Here is a 22,201-nt window from a genome sequence, read left to right as displayed (position 1 = left end):
GTACACCCCGCAGACAGATGGTGCAGGGCCCCCCAGGTGAAGCAGGGCAGCCCCCCCAAGTGAGCTCCCCATGGGCTCCTCCAGCACCAGGCTCACGCCGTGACACACATTTTGGGGCATTTTCTGGCCCCAAAAGCAGTCGGAAGCAGCGTGCTACGAGCAGACCCTCCCTTCTCAGGGAAGGGATCGATGCCTCGCCGCTCGCTGGATTTTCGTTTTAATGCCTCGTAAGAGGCTCCACGACAGGAGTAATTACAAACGGGTTATGAAAATAACTCCCCCCCCCCACGGAGCAGCGAGGTCCTGAGGGTTCAATTACGTGACAAGAGAAAACAATCAGGAGACACCCTGGGTTCAGCCTCGCTTCGGAAAAATGTTTTGCCTTTGTTATCCTTATCTAATTGCAGTGGCTTAGGTAACCAGGCTTAATTGGGAGCCAGCTGTGCCCGCGGGACGCAGCCCTCAGGACCCAACAGGATTTGTACCAGGAAAATGCCAAAAAATAATAATAATGATGCTAAAAAAGGCAGGTTCGGGATTAAGGCTCGGCACTAGGGCGAATTGTCGGAGCTGGAGCTGTGTGGTGACCTCCTTCCCCCTTCCCTCTCCAGGAAAAACGCTTCCCCAAGTAGGCACGGAGGGCAGGCGAGGAACTTGTTGATGCTGGTGCTGCTCTCGAGATCCCCAGCTGGAAGCTCAGAGCTTTTTTATCGAGCTTCCAAAACACCGGGACCCCACGTGGGTCTGCACCGGGGAATATGAGTCCCCCAGTCCCCACAGCAATGGGTTGGGTGGGTTTTAAGTTCCCCGAAACCCCAAATTATTCCAGATTCCGTGATTTTATATCCATCTGTCATCCATCGCCCAGCCTGGCCTATTACGAATTATTTTAAAAAAGGGAAATATGTGCGGCAGCGCTCATCCCTGCGCTGCCATCAGCAGCAGTCAGAGCGAAATTACACGCTGCCGGCACAGCGATTCTGATGAAAGAGCTGCGCTGCTGAAGAAGGCAAGCAGGCACGTGCAAAAAAAGGGACAAAACTCGCAGGAAATCTTGAAAACCTTCACCCTTGGGGATCGCAACCTAATTACGTGCCGAAAGGTTCGAACACACGCCGGCTTCATCCCTTCCTCCGTGCACCGAAATATAAAAACCCTGCCCGTTTTCTGCATCCCCCCCTCTTGGCAGCACGAAACCAGGGCACGCAGGAGCATGGGGCCAAGTGGTTGTGGCGGGTCGATGGCCACAGCAGGGGCTGGGAGGAACGGTGCTGCTCTGCAAAGCCCCAAACCAGGGGTGGCTGAAGGTTTTCCGAGTCCCCTGCAAGCAAAGGGCACGGAGCCGCTCGGGAGATGGGGTTAGGGAACCACCTCCAGCGCCCAGCCTGGGTCCAGCTTGCTTTGTAATGATTGTTCCGAAGAAAATGAGGAAAGAATTAGGTCTCAGCTTCAAAAAGCAGTGCGTTGAGTGCAGGAAGTCCTGGCAGTCTCCTGCAAGAAGATACGAGAAGCATTTTTCCCTACAAGCTGTGGTGTAGCAGCAAGCAATTGGTGCGAGGAGGAATCCAAAATCAGGCAGATCGTAAAGCTAATGAGAATATCGACGCTGCAGCTTTCATGCAAATGCTTCTGAGATGGAAGCTTTTTCTCCTTTCTCCCCGTCAGAGCACCAACATGACCACGAGGAGGTCCCAGGAGAACCTCGCCGGCCACCAAAGCCATCCCTGCCCCGAGAGGGGCCGGGGGCTGCTCCTTGGAGAGCTCCCCGAGCCCAGGGCCGTGGGGCTGGGCACCCTGCTGGGACAGGGGGGGGACAGGGGCACCCAAGGGTGCCCCCAGCCCCAGCCATCCCAGGATCTGGGATCTCCAGACTTCCATCAGGTGGCATTTCAGCAGCACCTGCGCGTCGTATTTATACAGCACGATTAAAAACCTGAAGCCTGATCCATGAAGCCGGCGATGATTTTACGACCCACGGCGCTGCTGCGAGCTTCTGCCTGTGCCGAAGAGCAGCACGGTGCAGGCCCTGCTCCCAGGAAGAAAACGAGCCAGATTTGGGGTTTTGGCTGTCCCCTGGGTCCGCCGTGCCACTGAAGGCGCGACAGGTCTCAGTCTGAGGAAACGAGGGGGTGTCAATGGTTCGCCGATCCCCAGACGGCACAGAACAGCGCTTTCAGCTGAGGGAACACAAAATAAAGGCAGGTGACGTGACCGCACACGACTCCTGGGGAAACCACAGCTCGTTCCAGACAAGGGACTCACCAAAAAAGCATGTGAGAATGTGTGGGAAGGAGCGAGCACCTCTCGTGAACGAAACAAGGCGAGGGAGCAGCTCAGCACCCTCGGCTCACGGTGAGATGAGGGGTCCTGCACCTACAGGATTCGGTGCTCCCAGGGACACCTCCGTGCACACAGCAAAGTCCTGAGGGATTTAGGGAGGGGAAGCATCTTTCAGCCACACCAGGCTGGTTTTGCTACGGATGGATTAAGCCCCAGGTGCAGAGGAGCTGATGAGCGGAGGCTGCGAAGGCGCAGGAAGGAAACCCCAGGCTGGGGAGCTCTGTCCCCGCTCTTGGCACACAGCAGCCCTGCACCACGGTGCCCGTGAGCACGAGGAATCACATCCAGGCTGCACGAGCTGAAAAATTGCAACCAGGGCAGTGTGAGGGAGAAACCTTTGGCTGAAATCTCCGGCAGCCTGCGACGTGCAGGGATCTCCATGGCTGTAAAAACCCCTGGGGAAGCGTCTCCTGGGGAGGTCAATGCGATGCCCTCCTCTGTGCTCCCCCAGATTTATTATCTATATTTTTTGCCTGCAAGTTAAACTCCCCAGAAGCCGATATTCCCCCCGCTCACCGCATGCACTCGCAGAGCAAGTCCTGCCACATTTTCCCCGGGCTGAGCAAGATCCCTCCGGGCCCGAGCGTGCCGAGAAGATGGGGCGTAGGCGAGGTGCCCCCGTGGCCATCCCCAGCTCCGGGACTTCTCCAGAGCTCGGGACGAGAGGCTGGGGCCACGATTTCAGCCCTAAAAGGACGGGTCATTAGCGGGGATAATGGGGAGCAATTTTTACCACCGAAACCCAGCACGGGCGTGAAGGCAGCAGGGCCAAAACCAACACAAAATCTCCCCCCGAACCCATCTGGGTAAAGCCCAGCGCTTCCAAGGCGAGAACAAATTCCCACTGCTCTTCTGCTTGAGGCTCCCCGAACACAAGTCCTCCCGGGTGCGCGGAGATTCTAGAATTTGCTTTCTGCTTTTTCACAAAAGATTTCCCCAAATAGCTTGATTTTGCAGGCTGCGAGTTAAAAGGCAGGCATTTCAAAGTCTGCAGAGAAATCGTTGCTTTTGGGAGCAACTGGAGCACGGCAAAGGCGAGAAACGCTCCTCTTGTTCGCCGGCTTCTGCGCAGACTGCCGGAATCGTTTTCCAGCTATTGCTTTCATGTTAAAGCCCCAAAATATCGTGGTTCTTGGGAGCCTCAGAAACTGAAAGCAAAAGCGAGCTGCTACGTAAAGCCAGACTCAAATCTAAGCACGTTTTTAAGGGCTTTTCGATTTCCAGGTGCTTAGCGTGCCGTTAACGAAAAATAAGTCTTTTCTCCCAAATTTGTTAATGGCTCCCGAGGAGCTGCTGTGCCGTGAAATCTTCACATCCTACCCGAATATTATGCGTGCGGATCGATTTCTGTGGCACTCCCAAACAGCACGTCTTCGGCTTCCGCCTCAACACGATTCCTCTGTGCCCAAAACAGAGGGAGAAATTATACCGGAGAAATTAGAGTAAGCTCATAAATGCTTCAAATTAGCTCAGCCGGGGTTTGCTTCCAGCCACTTTACAGTACTTCCTTTTTTTTTTGACACGTTAGTAAGTTTGTTTTTTGTTTTTTTAGCCTAGGCTTGATCCTACAGATAGGTCCGGGTCAATGCTCCGAGCCATGGGGCTGTCCCCAACACGAGCCAGCTTACAGGGATGTGCACAAAGACTCGGGGACTCGAGGATTCACAGGTGAGCTGGCACAAGATGCATTTCCATCAAACAGCCAGAAAAGCAAGTATTGTGTCTGAAAACCAAAGCAGGGCACCCTCCATCCCACTTCCTATCACTTCCCATCACCTTCATCCCCGATTCAAGCCCGTACCCACAAACATTAACACCCAAAGCAGCTCCTGGCAGCTCGGCAGGGCCAGGAGAAGAAGAATTTCTCTGCAAACACCACCGCTCGCTGAGCAGCACCTACAAACCCCGGTGACAATTGTCCCCCGCATCATTATTTCACCACCAGCATCCGTTCTAACACGGGCACTGGTGAGGAATGTCACTGCTTTTCCCGTGTTTTGGGGAATATGGGGAATAGGGGGAAACCTTTGGGGTGATGAGGTGTCACGGAGCAGGCGCGGGATCACCCAGGCTCATGGCTCTGGATGGCATCGTGGTGGTCACTGAGCTGGCATCGCCCTCCCGCTGCTCCTCCCCACAGGCTTTAAAACTCTCCTGAAACAGGCTGAAACCAAAAGCAGGGCACGGCAACAAGAACAGCCCGGTCACTCAAAGAAAAAGGGAAAATAAGCAGTGTTACCATGTCTCCACACTGCACCCAGCGCCACGCAGCCAGCCTGCACGAGTCTGTGCATGGAAAACAGTCACAAGGCAAAAACCACTACTTCAAACCTTATTTTTCCCTAAACAGTGCCTCTTTTTGAAAAAATCTACATATCAGGGGCTGTAAAAGCCCGATAGGGAGCTTCTATTTTTGAGAATCCACAGGAAAAGCAGCGGTGCTGCCATGGGGTGCTGCACACCAGTGCTGAGCCTCTTTTGCTCCACGCTGGCACCAGCACCAGGATCAGGACCAGCACCAGGACCCGTGCCCGAGCCTGCCAGCCCCACGCCAGCCCCACGCTGTCCCCGCAGCGGGTTGGCTCGCTGGTTGTCACTTCGGCACCAGCAGGGCTCGGGGAGGGCTGGATCCAGGAGGGTAATTAGTTACAGGATGCTTTTCCGCAGCTGGAGGTGGAGACCTGAATAAGCAGCCAGGCTGGCTTCGAGCACGTAATTAGCAGGCTGTTAAATTTGTGTGTCGGGTGTCACCGTGCTGGGGAAGGTGAAACACCCCCAGACTGCATCTGCAGAGGGCAAAGACTCAACTCTATCCCCCTGTGAAAGGAGGGAAGACTGAAAAGCTGATGAAGGATACCAAGAAACGGAGATTTTCTCCAAGAAATGGAGATTTCTTGATATTCTTGGTTTCTTGGGATGCCCCAGCAAAGCCCACGTAACTCCAGGGTGCGGAGATCCCTGGCAGTCAGACCTGAGCTCACAACTTAAGGCTTAATTAAACTTCACCTTACCTCCTGCAAAGCACTTCCAAATAAATATCTGAGTTTGCAAGCAAGGGAACTTCTTTCTCTGTCTCGAAGCGCCTTCCTTTCTAACTCGTAGCAGCCCAGCTACACATCAGATGCTTGGGACAGTTTCCTTACTTGGGAATCGAGGCACAATTACACCAGTAGCAGAAATTTTCTATTTCTTCTTCCAAAAAAAAAGAGAAATCAGAGTCAATCACGTACTTCAAAACTCCACTGCAAAGTCTACCTGGCAGTTAGAGGTAGCTGTGATTAGCAGGTGCTCTAATCACCGTTTCCCCCTGAGCACATCTCACTCTCCTGGCCCCAGAGGTTCAGAGGCACGGGGCTGCAGCGTGGTGGTGACCCCAAGGAGAAGTCAGTGATGCTCCCTGCAAGCTCCCCGTGGGCTCAGCGCGGGTGCCTCCACCACATCTCCTCACCTGGGCTTTCTAAAGCATCCCTGGAGAGTCACGTCCCAAAAGGCAGAGCTACTCGGAGGGGCAGAGACTGATTTGGTGGGAAAAGGTGGGAGAAAGAGCAAGGGATGGTGAGAAGGGGCAGGCACAGAGCAGCCATTTGGCGATCAGTCTTAGAAATGCAAACCACGCGACAGTTGCGTTTCCTTCGTTAATGCATTCGCTTTGATGGAAAGCCCCGAAAAGTGAGGACAGAGGGCGAGTATTCCGGCAAGGAGGAGGAACGGGGAAAAAAGAGATGAGCGTGGTGCAGGAAAAGAGGAGCAGAAGGAGCCTGCCGTGCCTGCACAACCCCCGTGGGTGCGGGAGGACAAGGAGAGGCTTCATCCCTCAGCACCAGCCTTCATCAGCGGGGAATTAAACACGCAGCGACGCTTCTTCTACGAAGGAAGGTGCAAGTTCAAGCAAACATACCTGTGCATACTTATTTCCTTCGCTTATGTAAGAGCCTGCCAGCCTGTATGCAAATTTTGTGGCATTTGGATCATTTCCGAGTTACCTCTGCAGCTCCGGAGCTGTTTCAAGCGAGCAGCCCCAGCCTCTGCTCACGAGCGCGCTGAAGCCGGGCTGGAGCTCACTTTGCTGGTGAATCCGTCCCAGCTGTGACCACAGCAGCGATGCTTTTCCTGTGCAGCACATCCTGCCGTGATTTTAAAACGATACTGCTCATTAATCATGCAACCGAGGGGTTTTTGCAGCTCCAGCTCAACAGCCAGGGGCCGTGCAGCCCCTCGCAGCGCCGACCGTGCTCCCCGTGGGCAGCAGGACCGGGGTTCACAGTGCTGAACCCACACAGGACCCTTTAAACTCCAAAAACACAACCCAAAGGTAGCATCAGCTCCAGAAGACCCAAGGACTGGTGCTGGCCAACCTCTGCACCCCAGCCCAGGCTCCTGCCTCGCTGCTGTCGGAGGAGGACATCGCAGGGGGCATTTCTCTCCACCTAGGAATGGAGGGATTTTAACACAAAATGCCCTCCAGCTCATTTATTTCTGCAGCAATTAGTCCAGAGACAGCACAAACGAGCTTCAGCCAATTCAGAGCAGAGGTTTGGTTTTATCCCCTTCCACCTCCGAGGCGAGGAATTCCCTTTGGGGTCGCGGCACTCGGGTGGAAAGGGAGCAGGCGGCGTGTGCGTGACAGCCCCGGCTCTCCCAGCTGCAAGCCTGAATTTTCTCCAGCACGAGGAAGTTGTCAGAAAACGCACTGTGTAAGCAAAAAATAAAATAAAATAATCAAATCAGAAAAAATGTAAACTCAGCTTTCTGGGAACTCGAAGGCGTGGAAGAAGAGCGTGGTGGCTCCGTGCGAGCAGAGGACGGCTCGCTGAGCCCACAGGTTGGGCACTCCACCACTTCGTTACGCCACTAACGAACCTGTGTCTGCTTAGAGATCCTCACCCTTCCCCACCAGCATCCCAAACCAGATGGTGGTGACCCCAAAAATAGCCCGGAGAACTTGCAGGATCCAAACCCAGCACAGTAACTGCATCACCCCGAGGGCTGCGCTGCGTAAGCGAGCTTCTGCTGCCAAACAAAACTGATGCTGGCCACATGCTGCTGGGGCTGGTGGCAGAACCCACCCTAACGGGGGGAATATCGCTTTTGGGGCTGGGAAATGGTTGACGTGGTAGGGTTGTGCCAAACCTGGGACCTGGCTGCTGGACTGGGCGCAGTTTCGGGTCCTGTAATAGCTCAGCGCCGCCGCAGCGAGCGGCGAGCCTGCGAATCGATCACGTTCCTGTTCGGTACATCCTGAAATATCCGCAGCTCGTGTCCTAATGAAATAGATTTTTCAGGCAAAACCTAAAATTACAGCCGATGGTTATGTAACAAACTGCACGTTTTACGCCGTGATCGATCTCTCCAAGCGAGAGGTAACTTGCAGCAGCACAGCAGGGTCAACGCCGACCGCGTTATCGCCCCTCGGAGTCCGGGAGATAAATGGGAAACTGGGGGGGGGGGAGCACCGAGGGCAAGGGGGAAGCATGGGGAAAAATGGGGGAAAACATGGGGAAAAAGGGCAAAAAACAGGGGAAAACATGCGGAAAAAAAGGGGGGAAATAGGGGAGAGCCGGGGGAAATCCAGCCGACAAAACCCAGTGGCCGAGTGCTCGCAGCGAGTGGTTGCAGGTTTTTTTTCTTACCTGACCCATTTCCATGCTAAAGTTAGACTCTGCGAGCTCTGCTTGATTTCAGTGCATTTCCTTTATTTTACTTTCAATTTTACTTTGTTCTCCCCCCACTTTCTCATCTTTTTCACTAGGGTTTCCATCGCCTTTTTAAAGCCTTCTCAGGCCGAATTACTTTATTTTTGAGTGCAGAGAGGTCTCATGTGACTCAAAACACGTTCATCAAATAAATTCTGCAAAATTGTGTTTTGTTTTTTATTTCCCTTTTTTAATTCCTCTCAATTTCCAAATCTGGCTGATGGCTTCCCTGTCTCTGCTCTTACATTTCAACACTCCCCTCCCATCTAGGACCATTTCTGGACCTTCGGTCCTGAGGTCCTGACGTTAGCAAGAAATCCTTCCATCCTAATAGGTACTTCTGGGCTTAATTTATTATTATTATCACCGGTATTGTTATAATTTAACAGTGTATCTGCCTCCACACCCTTCCAAGTGCATCAGGTGTTTGCTGCAGGGAGATGAGCCCAGAGGGGCTGATGCTGCGAAGTGTAAAGTCTTCTTATGAGCTGTGAAGTACAATTGCTGGTTTTATTTATTTACTTACTTATTTATTTAAAAGTTCATCAGCTCACCTGACACCAAGATGCAAGGCTTCCTTTTGGAGCACACCTAAACTCGGTGAGATTCAGAGTCTGCATGCAAGCCGATGGATGACAGCAATTCCTGCTGGCTAAAGGTTTAGGCTTGGGCCAGTGCCTTAACTGAGGCCGCATCCCTCCCTTTCTGAAAGCTTGACATCTCACCAAAAATCCTACAGAAAGCAGATGCTAAATTCCAGTTTGCTCATGCACCTTTTGTGGGAAGAGCAATAAGTGGTAGAGACGACAGCTAATTTTAACTTCAACTGGCTCTCGGCCCAATTAGCAAATGCTATTTCCAAGCTTTAGGAAGCATCTGAGTACCCTGCAAGTGAGTTACAAGATCGTGTGGAGGCTTTCAGAGACAACAGAACAAGGGTTTCCATCCATTTGTACACAGTGGTTAAAAAAACCACAAAACTATAATTGTGTTTTACTGAGATTCAATTTAAGTCCAAGAGGAACAGAAAAGCTTCTTATCACGGAGCTACCAGGGGTCCTGCTACATAAAGAATTAAAAATTATAGACGTAAGATAATTATTAACTTTCACGCTGATTACCTTCGCATCTGTCAAAATACTTTAAAATACATTTTGAGCAGTTGTTCCTGCTTATAGGGAAATTCAGCACTTCACTTTATTAGTCCGTTCCTAGAGGTGCTCGGTGTTTCAAACACTACAAAGCCCTTTGCTAAAGTCCTGGTTTTGCTCCAAACGTGGCCTTTGCAAGATCCCCGTTCTTATCTGGGTATTTTTTTTTTTTTATTGCATAGCATACCTTGAAACCCCAACAATACAACTTGGGCTTTGTTTATTTTTCCAAAGCCAACTTCTCCGATTAACTATTAATTGAGATTGCCTGATAAAGCCTGCCCGATCGTATTCACGCAGCGATTTCTGCACTGCCCACCAACAGATCCACCAAATTAAGTCCTGGTAGCACAGCAAAAGCGAAACCCCTTGAGCAATGCTACGAGGGAGCACGCTGCACAAAACGAGCTCCGTGGAGCACAGCGTGCTCAGCTCCGTGCAAAGACCAGGCGGGGAGGTGAACTTCCTTCTTCCATCGCTGCCGAGCAGAGCAGCTGCACAAAACACCTCATCCTCCCTCCTCCCCCTCTCCTTAATCTAAGCATGTTGTCAACACGGCTCAAGCAAGAGAAATCTGCGAGCATAATTACACCTTGGGACTGCTAACATGACATTCTCTAATAAGTACTCCCCCGAGCATCTGCTGATCTAATAATTGGCACTAGAAAATAATGCGGGCTTATCTGCACGGCGATGAACTCATTGACTAAACGCGGTGGCAAGGCACTGAGCTGTGGCAGGTACAGGGGAAGGATGAGGAGCTGATCGAACTTCTCAGACATCCATCAGGGTGCAATGCTATCTCAGTGCCTCGGCGATTTCGAGGGTGGCAGAAGAGTGTTAAAGCATTGAAAACCGGGAGCGCGCCCGATCGGAGCGGCTGCCGTTGTAATGCAGATTGTAAAAATAATTTAATATATATATATATAAATCCCTACCTGTCAGGAGTTTCAGGAATACCCATTTTTCCATCACTCAGTCAAAATGGGATTTCAATTTAATTTGACAGCGAGCACCATCCTCCCACACGATGGCCCAGGCAACGCCTGCAGCGAGCAGCCTGAGTTGGTCTTGCCTGCCTGCTTAAGGTTAAAGTCGTCGTCATTATTAATTGTCCAGAAATAATGGGAAACCATTAAAAATCATTATATCTGGAGCTCATCGTGGTGTTTCTTCATTAGCCACCTGGGCATGGTGCTGGGCGCCCTGCTCGAGGTGGCAACCTGAGGTGCCCCAACCATCCAGGGTTCAGGGCCTGGCACTACACCACATAATTACCATTTTTCGAGCCCTCTCCTGTGTGATTCTGTCTTTAAAGACTCAGTTATAGCCTTTTTTGAGCACTCTCTGTCACGACTCCATCTTTAAGCACTCTTGGGCACAACCAGGCCGAGGCGATCGCGCTGCCAGGGCCGGATTTGGCCTTGTTGGAGCTCCGTGCCGTGAGGCCATGAGCTAAGCCACCACGACACCTTTAATGCCTCAGTAATTAGCTAGTGGGTGTTAAGAGGCTCCCTTCCTTCAGTTTGAGAGGGATGGGCTACAGGAAGAAATTTTTGGCAGGGACACGGCCTTGCGAAACGCCGGCAGTTCAGTTCCTCAAAGGACGGCACCGGCTTGCTGGTGGAGGGCCAGGTGCTGCAGGAACACATATGGGGCCGTCTTCCCAACACACATATGGGGCTGGCCATGCTACCTCGTGAAAAAAACACACCCAGTGAGGTGATCAAAAATAGTCGGCGTGCTCTGGTGTGATAAAAATATGCGAGCCCTCACCACCTGCCCAGGCCGCACTTCCCCACAAGCCCACGTGCCGCACGCTGCGACAAGAGATGATGGCTGGGAGAGAGCTGCAAAACACCCTATTTCTGGTTAAAGATGTAAAACAAACCGTGTTTTGCAAAAGCAGGCATTAAATAAATAAATAAATATCTGCTTCAGCTGAATGAATACACGAAAACTTCCTCACGGTTGGCCTAAAGGTGGCCCCCGGAGGGGCACCGGCTGCCGCATTTGTGAACAGAAATTGCCAAAGATCTTTGGGTAGAAACACAGTCGGGTCCAAGTGACGTGGCAGGATTTGGGAACTTTCCCTTTAGGGCCATAAACCAAGCTCTTCAGGGCTATACAAGGATTCTCCTACGCTCCAAAAGAGCACATTTCTCCCCAGGAGATTGCCCCACCATGGCAAAGTTTAGCAATTCTGCACCCAATTTCCGAGCCAACTGCTCACACTCGGCAATACAGCGAATTCGAGAAGTTCCTTCACGAGGTGACAAAAATCCCCTAGGATTCCTGTGGCCACAGGAAATATCCTGGACATGCTACAGGCAACGAGAAGGGCTCGGGGTGCAGGGGTGCCAGCCCTGCCTCTGGTGCTGCAGGGACAGAGCCCACCAGCAAGGCTCAGGAGCCGCAGGAGGATTTCATGCCAGTGGAACAGCCTGGAAGGGACTTGGGGTTTGTCTGGCTTTTAGGGTTTTGTTATTAAAAAGGGAGCTTGGTAAGTGGTTTTGGGGCTGTGCATGGGGCCACATCTATCCAGTAGGTATTGCTTTCACAGAGTACCAAAAATAATTTCAAACAGAGCCTGGCTTGCTGGAAGCTGCCAAGAAGAACCTAAATGAGTCCTTCTTAATTACCAACTTTAAAAGCAGGATGTATTCTTCTGGTTAATGGCAGATTACCTTGGAGTGCTGGTGACACCCCTGAGCAGAAAAATCCTCATACCAGCCCAGCCTGGCCCTACAGCAGTTGTTCCTTGGAAGGGAACTGGGAAATAAACCCTTCTGTCACCTCCAGATCATTTTATTTTAGGAGCCATTTGCCCCAAAGCAGGAGCTGAGGAGGTTACGATGGTGCCACTTTGAGGGAGCTGAAGACAGAGGGGTTAAGGAAATGGTATGGAGACCATTAATTAAAAAAAGAGCTAAGTATTTAAGGTTCACGGGCAGCTTCTGACAGACGGATGCCACCTCTGCTCATCTCCTGCCCTTCAGCAATTGCCTGGTGACATCCCAGAAGGGTGCTGAGCCCGGCACAGAGGACTCAGCTTCCCCCAGCCTGCAACAGGTGATAAAAAAAAAGGTGATAAAAATATGCCCATTTCCTGAAATGAGTCAACAGGCTGTTCCAGAGCGATGCTGAGAAGCTCCAAGCCAGCTGCCACGCACCACGAAACGAGAGGCCAGCTTCAGATGCTCCCTGGGGTTGAAACCCCTGAGCAACTGGAGCAGGGGCATGGGAGAGGAAATGGAAATGAACACCGAGCACGGAGGAGAGCAGGGCATGTTGCAGACGGACACTTTGGCCTGGCAGAGTACAATACAACTGAAATCTCACACGGATTCCAATAAAGCTCTGCCATTCCAACACGGGAAATGAATACGGACTTTGAAAGAAAACCAGGAAGAGGATTTAGGCTCCGTGCCCGAGCTCAAGTACTATCTGTGGTAAAGCAAATTTCTGACCCTAAATTACTGCAATCTAATCTCTAGATAGCATCTGACCGCCCGTACGATAGCACACAGCAATATTCTGCTGTGAAACGCCAGCCTGTTAGGAACAGGAATAACCACCACGCTCTCGAGCATCACCTAAATACTCAGCAAACAAAACCGAATCGCAGCAGGAAGGGAAAACTTCTCGGTTCCACGTCGCATTAATTAGTGCTTCTCGTTACCAAGCAGTAAGCTCGGCGAGAAGCAAAGTGCTGTGCTTGGAGCTGGAAGCTTCGTGGCCGAAGCGCGGCGGCGGCGGGGAGCAGCAGGCTGGTTCCGTGCCCCGCTGAGTCGCTGCCCGTGCAATTCCTGCACCTCGTGCCCGATGCTCAGCGATGCCAAGCAGGCTGCAGATGGCTGCAGGGGAAGCTGCTGGTGCTCCGAACCTTTGGAACAAATTCAGAGCCCCCCCCCGAGAGCTCCAGGCTCAAGCCTACCCCGCGCACAAACGGCGTTTGCAACTATTTGCAGTCCTGTTTTGCAGTGCCCTGGCGAAGCGCGAGCGCGAGGCACGCACAGCTCGGGTTATTTTGTTTATATTAAGGCCTGCCACCACTGACAGCATTTTACCACGCCACAGGAACGCTGAAGTGCGTGCACGCCGAGCAAATATTACATCAGCGAGCCCGGCACGTGAGCAGAAGCGGCTCCTCCTTTCGGCTGCCGTCCCTGCAGCAGCCCCAGCTGGAGGTTACTTGGGGCAAGCGCACGTTGCCCTCGCCCCCTTTTCGCTCCGGTTTTGTGCCCCGTAGCCTCTGATGGTGCAGGGGATCCCAAAGGTGGGCGCTTCATGTGGATTCCACAGATGCATGCTTTGCAAATGAAAAAAAAACAAGAAAAAAAAAAGGTGATTGCTCAATGCTACGATCGCTTTAATTTTTCCAGGCATGTCCGAGCTTATTGAGCTGCACAACTTCCAAGTGCAGCTACAGGCAGCATTTTACAAGGTTATAGGTGAACAGGCAGCACGGATCCGGGTGCTGCTGGGAGAACCGGACTGCTCCTCAGCCCTACAGGACCCCCCTCGGCCCCACAGGACACCCCTCGGCCCTTGTGCAGCTTGGAAACACATCACTGCCTACTGCTATTCTAGCCATAACACGTAAAAAGCCACTTTTTCCCTTTTTTTTTAAGCTCTGTCTACATATGAGGGTTTTTTCCTGATGGTTTATCCCCTCCCCGATTCCCCCAGCACACCGTATCCCCACTCCGATTTGCCAAGCGGTGCATTTGAGGAACAAAAGCGTTTTAAAGGTCTTTGGGTTTTTGTTTGTTTTCCATCCAGAGCCAGCTCCAAGCCCCGAAACCACCTTCCATTTCCGAGAAGCTCCCTCCAGAAGCTCCCACGGCTCAGCACCAGCATCCTGCTCCCTGCGGAGGGCAAAGCAGCACCATGGGGGTGCTGGGGCAGCCCTTTGGCACTACTATTATCCAACACCCCATTTCCCTCTTTGTTTTTGTGCTTTACCGTAGCGAGACCGATCCGTTCCTTCGTTATATAATTCCTCCTCACATTCTCCTTTAGGTTTTTCTCCTTGAAGCAGGCTGCAGAGAGCTCCTGTGGCGTGAGCTCTGCAACAAAGGCATCTGCAGTGGGAAGCCTGCAGGACTCAAAAAGTTCAGGAGGACCCACTGGGAGATGCTCCAAAAAAAATGGTAATTTGCTCGCCGAGGAAATACGATGGGGCTTCGTTTCGTCCCACCTTTCCTACGCGTCACCTCCGAATTAAACAGAAGCGCCAGGAGCTGGTTTGTTTCGTGTGCACGCACGAGGAAAAAACGCCACGGGCTTCTCCGCACGGCGTCCTCGCCCCGTGGAGCTGCTCTCCCCCGAAAGGAACCAGGTGAGAGATGCAGCTGAGCTAAAATGACACCGTTTTGCACCCATTTCGCCCCTGCAGGCTCCTGCTGTGTGTGTGTGAGGAAGAACAGGGTAACGAGGAGGGGATCAGCTCCTGCTCTCCAGCATCCCCGCGAGCACACGCTTTGCGGGCACGCGCCCAGGCTTCCTGCTAAATCATAGGCTTGGCTAAAACAATAGGTACTCATGGAACAACCAGCAGAATGAGAAGCATTTAAACAAAAGAAAAAAGGACAGAGAACTGTAATTAGGAGTCCTAAGAATGAAGAAAAGGGATGGGGCAGCACCACAAACCATAGCCCTGCTTCGAGGAAGCGCAGGAAAACGCAGCGCCAGGTACCTAAGGTCTCGTGCCCTAGATACAAAGGGGGGTGTTAAAAACCAGAGTGGTGATGGAGTGTATTTAAATGGGGGAAAAAGGGTAATTTCATACCGCAGAAATGGGTGTAAGCTTGCCTGGGTACAGGGAAAATGAACGTTTCTTGTATGGCACAGGAGAGCCAGGACGTCGCTGCACGGAGGAAGGGGGGAAACCAGGAGGGGCTGGGGGAGTTCGGCTCCCCCATGGAGGGAACGTGAGGCCAAACTCATTAAAGCACACAGGCCATGGGGAGTTCCAGGAGGCAAGTGCTGCAGAAATAAGCCCAAACCGATGTTATGACACTGCAGATATTAATAGCAGAAGAGAGCCACGATTATCCACTGTGTTAAAACAGAGAGCAGCTTCTAGCTGGTGGACGCGGCGTGTGAAGCCACGGCGTTTGCAATCTGCTCTCATGTGAGGGCTGGAAAACACGACCCCAGCTCCTCGTGGTGAGCCAGGCACCCCAAAACCCAGCTCCATCTCAAAGAGCATCCCAAAACCCTGCTGTATCTGGAAGAGCTGCACCCTAAAACCCCTTCCCTTCGGTCACCTGGGGCGGCAGTGGTGGCCTTGCGGTGCGTGGTGGCCTTGAAGGGCCAATGCAAAGCAACAAACCCTGTTTTATACAGGAAAATTACACCAAATCCCTCCACTGACACTACTCAGCAGCCCTTAAAACCAAGCAGTTCCACGGCACAAAAATAGGCAAGTACCAGGGAAAATGCAGCGGAAAGGCTGGGCTGCTCCACATAACGTTTCCGAAAAGTAGGACATCTTTTGAAAGGCACAGGATTGCACAAAGGTGACAAAGGGCTGCGAGCTATAAGTAACCCAGTGTCATTCCCGCTGAATTCTCCCCCAAAATTCGTCACTCGAACAGAGCTCCAGAGACGTGGCTTTGTCCAAGCAGTCAGGAATCATCACTAACGAATTAAACGGTTCCCCAAAGTGCAAAAACGCAAGCAGAAGACCCGATCTTTCAAAGACAACTTCAACTGGGAAAAAAAAAAGCTAGGGGGAAAAGCCTACCTGGCTGCAGATCCAGCTCAGCACCCCTGGAATTCAGGAGGAAAAGCATTTTCCAGTGCAAACTGGAAAAATTGAAGGGCAGCTTACGTAACGTTGCGCACGCAACGAACATATTCTTTGTGTAAGTGCACATTTCTGCTACAATGTCCTCAAGCTCCTGGCGCAATTTTTTGCAAAGAGAAAATGAAGCTCATGGTAAAAAAAAATGGAAATTACCTGGTATTTGGTAAATATTTAGAAAAAATGCTTGGCTCACGAGGATGAGTGACCGTGCAGGGGGCTACGCTTCACCTCCACGAGCCACCCAGGCACGCGGTGCCTACAGCGGCACAACCAACACCAACAAATCCGATGGCTCCAGCACTTCTGTGTGTAGTTTACCCTGGTGTAAGGGTGCAGCTTGCTTTCTCCTGATGCCATCATGCTATTACAGGAGTAAGACTTTTATTTTCCCCCCGGTTAAAGCACCAAAGCACCGAGAAGCCTCAGCTGCAGCACGGCGCTTGCTGAGGGCTGGGGCCGGGCGCTCGCCCCAGGGAGGCTGCAGCGCTGGGTGCTCGCGGTGGAAATCACTCTCATTTTATTAATATTGACAAGTTTGCTTTGGGGGGCTCCCTTCAGAAGAAAGGCAACGAATTGCCACCCTATTTCATGACATCACACCTTCCCGAGGGAAATATCCAGCCTCTTTTTGAGGACCGCTGCCCCACCAAGACGAATGAGGAGCAAAGCAAGAATTGAACCAGAGAGTCTCACTCCCCAGCCTTGCATCATGGCAGTCGTCTCCCTCACTGAATTACCCTTAAAAACAGCAAAGAATCAGGCCTGCGTGCCCATTTTTCATTTCCATTCTTCTCTTCGGAGCCCAGAAAGGAAAACTCGCTGCAAGCACCCGCGACGAAGGGCTTTCACCAAGCCTTCAGCCAAGGTGGGTGCTGCTCTCACGAGCTGCAGCCCTCAGCTAGCTGTCAGGAAATATGTATCAGCCTGCTGATGAGTTAATTAAAAATCTTAATACGATTCTCATACTTACTGAAATTCTTTACCCCGTGTGCAGCCACGGCGCTGACAATGGATGGTAAGTGGCGCGCGGAGCGATTTCTATTTTTTTCGTGACTTATCTACTTGTCTGCAAACGCTCCCGTCGCTGCTAACAGCTGTAAAATTGATCTGTCCTTCATCTTCAACGTGCAGAAGAGTTGCGGGATTGCTCCTACCCTGTCGCTCATCCATTATTACTCCATCATTTGCACAAACCGCTGCAGCATCCAAAACCCAGCCCCGGCGCGCAGCAGCGCGAGAGGGCTGAGGGAACAGCTCTCCATCAACGCTCCCGTTAATAACAACAGGGTGGGAGAGGTCTGGAGTTTAACTGCTGGGGGAAGAACAAGCAACCGGCCTCTAATTGTAACGAAGTATTTCATCGGCTGGAGAAACAGGGAGACGAGGGGATGAGCATTGTGTTTTTGCATTGTGCCGCTCTTCGTGGCGCGTTCAGAAATAATACGCTGACAGCAACTGGAAAAGCTTCCTCCCCGTCTCCCCGTCGGTCAGGAGGCTGCTGCGCAGCTGTATTTTCCGTCTAAAGATAGAGCCCGGAGAAATATCGAGCAAAAGGTGGCTCGATCGTGACCTTACACCGTTATATTTGAGCAAAAATGCCGCAGCTGTATCTGTACATCATCGCCCCGACACGTGCTTGGGTCTCTGATTACTGGCTTTTGTGAACCAAAGATGCAGGAGAGAGGGATTAAAGAGGAGACAAATGCAAGAAGTTTGGAGGAGCCTCAGCTTCGGGCGAGACTGCAGCCGGAGACGCTCGGCGGCTTTGCTAAACTCCTCGCTGGGGTGATGGAAGCAGGGGGTGCACCAGTGCCCTGCGGTTAAATAAAGGTGCACGGAAACCCCTGCTGGATTTGAAGGTTTTTTTCTATGCTGTGCCAATGGTAATGCATGGATCTGGATGGCATTTCCTATGAATTTTAGCAAATTCCTATTTTAATTGTGTATCAACAGCCACGAGCCTCGTGCAGGCTTTGCAAAAATCGTGCAAACCTCTGCCCGGCACAGCAGCCGGTCCGCAACCCCCCTACCAGGAATAACCCTCCCCACCAGCACCATTCTGCTTCGTTTTGGCAAGTATTTTCCACTCCATCAAGAGCAGAAACCCCCACCAGGGGAGGTTTAGCTTGGATATTAGGAAGAATTTCTTTACCGAAAGGGTTGTGAGGCATCGGGATGGGCTGCCCAGGGAAGTGGTGGAGTCACCGTCCCTGGAGGGCTTGAAAAGATGTTTAGATGTAGAGCTCGGCGATGTGGTTTAGGGGAGGACGTGGTGTTAGGTCAGAGGTTGGACTGGGTGATCTTGGAGGCCTCTTCCAACCTGGATGATTCTGTGAGGATCTCGAGTGATCCATTCCCACACACCCATTTCTTGGCTGTTCTTTCGTTCGTGCGGTTACGGGTTCGGATTGCCCATTCAGATCTGTGCTCGTTGAAGGGTTTTTTTGTTAACCCCTCCACTTTTACTCATTTTCTGTCTCCGGACCGCTTCCTGCTACAGTTGCCATACGTTTCAGGCTGCCTTTCACACATCCCCTTCCCCTCCCAATTCCATTCCGGCGTCTCAATAGCAGATTTTCCCTCCGTTTCTTCCACATTCAGAGGAACACGGGAACTGCTCAACCGTACAAATCGAACGCCGACAGACGTACAATCCATCCGATATGGCGTTACCTTGTTATTAAAATTCGCTAATTAGTTTGCTTTTCCACTCTTCGCACTGGGGCTTTTCCCCGCAGATTCCTCCCTGCTCTGCAAACCCTTCACGCTCCTACCAGGGGCGCGCTCCCTCCCAGGTGACGTTTTGCTATCAACTGCAACAAGCAAGGGGGCAAATTTGCCTTTGATTTGGAATTTCATTTGAACTCCTCCAAATATATGTTCGTATACGTTCGTCTGCAGCGGGGATTTGTGGCGGCTCCCATTAAACAAATGTGTGGCTTTCACGGGATAAAGGAAGGCTGGGATGACATGGGGAAGGGAGCAGGGCTGGGGAGGGAAAACATGTTCAAGCCAGGGCTTTATTAACCTCACGAGGCTCTGGAAATCTGCAAGGAGAGGTCTTTATGGAAATAAAAGGGGAATGCATCATTGGATTGGGATTTGTTCCTGCCTCCTCGGCCTCTTCGCAGTCACCACCGCTCTCCTAGCCCCTAAATCAGCACCCCAAAAGGTTAAGTAAAGGTAAAGGAGTGAGAGGTAGAAAAACCTGGGGGGGACAAGGAGATTTTAGGAAGAACATCGCTCACCTTTCCACCTTCCAGAGCAAAGGGGGAGATCCTGCACAGCAGCTAACCAGAGCCCCAGGTGAGAACCATCCCAAGGGAGTGGGCATCGGGCTCTGCAGGTGCTGGATTTCTCTCGGTGCTCTCACTCTTGCCTGCAACGTCCTCAGAGGTGCTCAGCACCACCCGAGGTGCTCCGAGGTGTTGGCATGGCCGGCGGGGCAAGGACAACACGCCACAAAGGAATTCGTAGAGAGGAGGAGCAAAATTTGCATCCCTAATCACCAGGATTTCGTGGGCGCTGCGCTCCCGAAGCTCGCTCGTAATGAAAATTATTCACCAGCATTTCTGGTTCTTGGAAAGTACAGCTGTAGACAACGCCGCTGTCTTCGGCTCAGGAGCTTGACTCACCCGTAAATAACAATCACAGAAACCAGTATTCAGGCAAAATGGCCAGGAAATGCTTCAAATTTTGGTCCAGGCGAGCAGAGCAGCTCCCTGCAATCTGGAAGACGGGCACATGAGGATTTTAAGGTGCAAACCTGCATGCAGCAGGATCAGCACGGCGAGAGCTCGCTCCGTGAGAGGCAAACAGAGCCCCACATCGAGCAAAACCTCGCTGGCGTGTGCGTGAGGCATCCAAAAACACCTCCTCGAGGAAGCAGAACCGGCACAGGAACTCTTCTCACTTTTTTTTTGCCAGCCAAGAGGTGGCTTTGGGGGGTTGGTGTTTGTTTTCTGAAAGTTTCCCAGAAAACAGATCTTCCCAGCCCTGCGTACTCGCATCAGCACGGCAAAATGATTTGGGTGATAAATGGGGAAAAAAAGCCCTCCTCTAACTAAAGGCACAAGTACTCTCACAAAGGGTTTAACTCTCTGCAAATCCTCTGCTCTCAGAGACAGATCAAAAGCGCCGAATTCTGGAAGTTGGAAAAAATAGGGCCAAAATGGACATAAGCAATGCCCCTGGGCAACCAACGCTTAATGGCAGATGAGCAAATCCTCGCCTGGGCATTTTAATGTTTTGAAGGTGCTAACACCACAAATTTCTCCCTAATGGAGGAGAGGCAGGTGGCCCAAATACTTCCTGCATGAGCCAAGCACCCAGGCTGACCGAACTCCAGGATCTCCATGTGAAAACAAGAGCATCCGATGGCATTTAGGGTTAAAAAAAAAAAAAAAGGAACAGAAAAAGATCTCAGATGCAAAACTACAACCAGCTTCCCCATCAGCATCATCCTTCCTTCACTTAGCGAGGAGCCCAAGTCACCAGCAGACATCCCAAACCCCATCAGTTGTTTTCTTCCCCACGTAAGCCCAAAGCTTTTGTCCGTGGCGCTGCGCTGACACCTCCTCAGCACGTAACAAGCACCCAGCACAACAGCTGGCACTAGAGTCAAACGACCAAATAAAAACAAAGCTGGGGGGCTCAGCTCAGACCCGAGCACCTTCAGCAGTGTGGATGCTTTTAATATAAATGAGAACTGCTTTGCTAGGGACAGCTGGCTGCAATGTCTGCCCTACGAGCACGAAAAGAAACGTGCCGGGAGACTGCACGCCCATGCACCCGTGCTAATTTTTCAAAAAGGACAATAAAGAAGAGTCTTGAATATTTTTGTTTAGCGATCTAGACAGATTCTAGATCATCTATCTGCTGCTAGCGTGGCCACAGGTGGGCGTGCAGGGCCCACGAACCCCAGCTCTGAGAAGCAGCACTGCTGGCACGTGCGCCCTGCGAACTCACCGAGCTTCGGCCAACAACCGGGGGAGCCTTGGCTCCAGGGGGCTTGCCTCGTCTGTGCTCTTTGCTTAATAAAAGCAGGCTTCAGGAGAGCCAAACCTGGGGTATTTCCTCCCAAAAGGCTGTGAGGTTCTCTGGCTCAGTGGGGCAGAAACAACGCCCCCCTTCCAAAAGCAACCGAAGGTGAAAGCGCCGCCGCTGCAGCGAGGGGCTGCGACTCCAGAGCTCACCTCCAGCAAATACCTCGCAGGAGATGGGCTTTAGAAAAGTGTTGCCACACTTGCAAACCTCATTAACAGCAGGAAATCTATTTAAAGTGGAAGGAATAGGATCATTAAGGAATAAAGAGGGAGTTTCAACACGGCGAAGACCTAGGGCTAGGGCGGGGAGGCGGCGGGGCGCAGGCGGCGTATTTGGGGCTTTTCATCTCCAAGCCCCAGCCCGGGATAAAGGGGAAGGGAGCTCCACCAGAGCAAAGCGATTCAGCACAACGCCAAAATGGCCATTTGCTAGGGGAAAGAATGAAATTTAATAAGCCGGGAGGGAAAGAAGAGCAAACAGATGGGAGGTGCCAGGTGGGATAAAGGCAGGGCCCCCTCCCAGCTTCTCCCCACACACACAACTGCAGGGGCTACTTTGCCAGCCCTGCTATCAGGGGAAATCCAGAGCACCTCACTTCAAACTCATCTAGAGCCCTTCCTGCCCGCAGCTATCCGATTTCGGGAGGAGGAATTTAACCCTTCCCCTGGCGGGGCTGCCTCTGCCAGCCCGGTGCTCCTGGAGCTGTCTCAACCCAAGCAAAACCACGGCCGGGCACTTTCTTTGTGCTCAGTGCTTTGGGGGAGATTGCAAGGGGGAGAAGACGAAAAAAGCAGAGCCAAGCACGCTGCAAAGTCACCCTGCCAAAGGCTGGATCTGGTCGAGGCGCCGGAGAGAAAGCTGAAGAAATCTGAAGAGCAGCAGGAGCTCGGGGTTTTTGTTTGCTCGTGATATGCTTCCCCCGCCTCCAATCAAAAAGCGGCTGTTATGTACAGAGGGAAAGGTGATCTTTTTTTTTTTTTTTGCGGTGAAAAAGCCTGAATTCACCTGTTTGTTTATCGTAGGAGTCCGCCAGCACAGTTTAATCATTAACTGCACGCACCACGACCGGGGCTCTGCTGGTGCCTCGTGGCTTGAGGGAGATGCCCAGCAAGAAATCCCCCTGGGGAATTGAGGCTGCAGAGTCGTGTGGATGA

At 51.9% G+C, this 22,201-nt stretch overlaps 1 protein-coding gene across 5 annotated transcripts in view; it reads right to left on the bottom strand.

Moving 5' to 3' along the window:
* Positions 1 to 22,201, bottom strand: part of NCOA1 (nuclear receptor coactivator 1) — a 149,804-nt gene that overhangs the window by 82,122 nt on the left and 45,481 nt on the right. The window lies entirely within an intron of this gene.

The sequence above is a fragment of the Aythya fuligula genome, chromosome 3 (assembly GCF_009819795.1).
Source record: "Aythya fuligula isolate bAytFul2 chromosome 3, bAytFul2.pri, whole genome shotgun sequence".
Classification (NCBI taxonomy): domain Eukaryota; kingdom Metazoa; phylum Chordata; class Aves; order Anseriformes; family Anatidae; genus Aythya; species Aythya fuligula.
This window is presented reverse-complemented; position numbering and strand designations above follow the sequence as displayed.